Here is a 3555-nt window from a genome sequence, read left to right as displayed (position 1 = left end):
CAATTATGTGTCTTGGAGTTGCTCTTCTCGAGGAGTATCTTTTTGGTGTTCTCTTTATTTCCTGAATTTGAATGTTGGCCTGCCCTACTAGGTTGGGGAAGTTCTCCTGGATGATATCCTGAAGAGTGTTTTCCAACTTGGTTCCATTTTCCCCATCACTTTCAGGCACCCCAATCAGACGTAGATTTGGTCTTTTTACATAATCCCATACTTCTTGCAGGCTTTGTTCATTTCTTTTTCTTCTTTTTTCTTTAGGTTTCTCTTCTCGCTTCATTTCATTCATTTGATCCTCAATCGCAGATACTCTTTCTTCCAGTTGATCGAGTCAGTTACTGAAGCTTGTGCATTTGTCACGTATTTCTCGTGTCATGGTTTCCATCTCTGTCATTTCGTTTATGGCCTTCTCTGCATTAATTATTCTAGCTGTCAATTCTTCCACTCTTTTTTCAAGATTTTTAGTTTGTTTGTGCTGGGTACGTAATTCCTCCTTTAGCTCTGAGAAGTTTGATGGACTGAAGCCTTCTTCTCTCATCTCGTCAAAGTCATTTTCCGTCCAGCTTTGATCCGTTGCTGGTGATGAGCTGCGCTCCTTTGCATTGGGAGATGCGCTCTTATTTTTTGAATTTCCAGCTTTTCTGCCCTGCTTTTTCCCCATCTTTGTGGTTTTATCTGTCTCTGGTCTTTGATGATGGTGACGTACTGATGGAGTTTTGGTGTAGGCGTCCTTCCTGTTTGTTAGTTTTCCTTCTAACAATCAGGACCCTCATCTGTAGGTCTGTTGGAGATTGCTTGAGGTCCACTACAGACCCTGTTTGCCTGGGTGTCAGCAGCAGAGGCTGCAGAAGATAGAATATTGCTGAACAGTGAGTGTACCTGTCTGATTCTTACTTTGGAAGCTTCCTCTCAGGGGTGTACTCCACCCTGTGAGGTGTGGGGAGTCAGTCTGCCCCTAGTGGGTGATGTCTCCCAGCTGGGCTACTCAGGGACAGGCACCCACTTGAGCAGGCAGTCTGTCCGTTCTCAGATCTCAACCTCTGTGTTGGGAGATCCACTGCTCTCTTCAAAGCTGTCAGACAGAGTCGTTTGCGTCTGCAGAGGTTTCTGCTGCTTTGTTGTTGTTGTTGTTGTTGTTGTTTAGCTGTGCCCTGTCCCCAGAGATGGAGTCTACAGAGATAGGCAGGCCTCTTTGAGCTGCTGTGAGCTCCACCCAGTTCGAGCTTCCCAGCGGCTTTGTTTACCTACTTAAGCCTCAGCAATGGTGGGCGCCCCTCCCCCAGCGTCGCTGCTGTCTTGCCGTTAGATCACAGAATGCTGTGCTAGCAGCAATGAGGGAGGCTCCGTGGGCATGGGACCCTCCTGGCCAGGTGTGGGATATAATTTCCTGGTGTGCCCGTTTGCTAAGACCCTTGGTACAGCGCAGTATTGGAGTGGGAGTTACCCGATTTTCCAGGTGTTTTGTGTCTCAGTTCCCCTGGCTAGGAAAAGGGATTCCCTTCCCCCTTGCCCTCCCCAGGTGAGGCAATGCCTGGCCCTGCTTCAGCTCTTGCTGGTTGGGCTGCAGCAGCTGACCAGCACCGATTGTCGGGCACTCCCTAGTGGGATGTACCCAGTACCTCAGTTGAAAATGCAGAAATCACCTGTCTTCTGTGTTGCTTGCACTGGGAGCTGGAGACTGGAGCTGTTCCTATTCGGCCATCTTGCCGATCTCGGTATCTTTTAATTAGCCTGGACTCCACCATATTAGCAAAAGGAAGGAAGCTTGAGTTATAATCTGCATTCAAGAAGTCCTGATGGAAATTTTACTGTTCTTTATGACAAGTTAGTCCAGGCTAAAGAAAATGTCAAGTCACTTTCCTTCTAGCTAGAAGGATATCAAGTCAATGTTGAAATAACATTTATATTAATCATGATGACTAGAAGGCCCATTTGGCAGAAAGCTATTAAGAAAGAGGTAAATTATCTTTGATAAGTAAAGTGGGAAAGTAAATTTATCATTTCTTTAATTTGTATAATTATTGAAGGTAATGCATGAAGGACAGACTTGTATCTGGGGCCTGACAAGGGTGGGTATAAAAGAATTTGTGTGAGCATGATGGGGACTGGGTTATTGAAGGACATAAGATTCTGAAGTTATAAAATGTTTTTGATTGACTAAAGTGCTTTTGTGAGTTGAATTAAAGAACATTGAACTTCATGAGACTGAAGCTTCTGGTGATGAATTGATTCAGAACTCAGATTGAGGGAGAAATTTCAGAAGGAATGAAGTACAGAAGAAATTTGAGATAACTGAGCAGTTGATAGGGTGGGAGTAGTGGTAGGGTCTGAGGGCTCGCATGATACATATTGGGGGATTAACAGGATAATACATATCTGTGGAAAAATTTGGGAAGCACCCTTACATCATAACATTTCTTAGCATTCATTCATATTATATCCTAAAGTAACAGTGTTTTCGGAGTCTATGGAGAATCGATCTCAAGAAGAGTTACCATTGATGGAAATTTAGTTCCTGTGATCAAGTCAATGAGAACACTTTTGGCACTAATGAGTAATGGCTTACATGGGGTCCAGGAAGATGGGATCAGGGACCCTGGTTACAAGTCAGGGCCTTGAGTTTTATAGAAGTTTTGATGAGGGTGGGACATAGGAATGTATTCCTTTTTAGAATACCTTATCCTAATGGAATCGCTAAGTGAATACACATTAAGAAGAGATAATGGGTGCTTCATGTATATCTATTAATGGAATGAATATTTGCTTTTAAGAAGAATGATTAAGAAAACAGTCTCACTTCTCACAATGGCTCTCTATCTTCTCTCAAACCCTATGCTCTGCCTGTATTTAATGACTTATATAATTCCTTCAACTTTCTTTGTTCTCTCACCACACCAGTAATTCGAACTTGCTGTACCTCTTGCTGGAGATTCTTTTCCTCACTTTTTGCTTCTATTAGACCACCATGAAGACTCCTCAGAGGTGAGACTTCCTTCAGTCATCCTGACGAAGACTCTTCATTCTGCACCCTTGGTTCTCTGTACTTGATCTATTGTAGTATCAAACATGTTGTCTTGTTTTAGTAAACTGAGTTTTGAAATCAGAGGCTGTGTCTTTTCCTTCCTATTACTTATATCATGGTGCTTGGCACAGAGTAGTTGTATTCAGTAAATATTTGTTGGGCAAATGAATGAATAAACGAATGAGAGTAAGCAGAACCAAGCACCTTCTGGCACCATATGTGCTTATACTAGAATTCTACAGCCTTTTAACCATGAAACTAAAAATACTTTGCAGATATAATTTCATTGTGAGTCCAATTTTACAGGGGCTCTTGTGCTTACTGAGCATGAGAAAGGTTTCTCCTGACTCATGTAAGTTATACAGATGTAGAACTGATTATTTGATAAGTGGATCAGTGTATCTACTGTCTCATGGTTCCATTTCATGTGTTGTTCTCCTAAGTTAGACAACTAGAAAGTAAGGATTTGTTGGTCTTAATATCAGGTTTAGCACCAAAATTGATAGTGAACTTGGTCACATTATTTTATATTCTATAGC

General features: G+C 42.3%; 1 long non-coding RNA gene across 1 annotated transcript in view; it reads left to right on the top strand.

The window, feature by feature from the left end:
• LOC108534212 (uncharacterized) overlaps positions 1-3032 on the top strand; it is a 10854-nt gene extending 7822 nt beyond the window's left edge. Inside the window, exon 3 of the long non-coding RNA XR_001886918.1 lies at positions 2893-3032. This is a non-coding gene — a long non-coding RNA (uncharacterized LOC108534212). The remainder of the gene's footprint in view (positions 1-2892) is intronic.
• Positions 3033-3555: the final 523 nt, after the last annotated feature.

This window comes from Rhinopithecus bieti, unplaced genomic scaffold (genome assembly GCF_001698545.2).
Source record: "Rhinopithecus bieti isolate Rb0 unplaced genomic scaffold, ASM169854v2 scaffold_19, whole genome shotgun sequence".
NCBI classification, from domain to species: Eukaryota; Metazoa; Chordata; class Mammalia; order Primates; family Cercopithecidae; genus Rhinopithecus; species Rhinopithecus bieti.
This window is presented reverse-complemented; position numbering and strand designations above follow the sequence as displayed.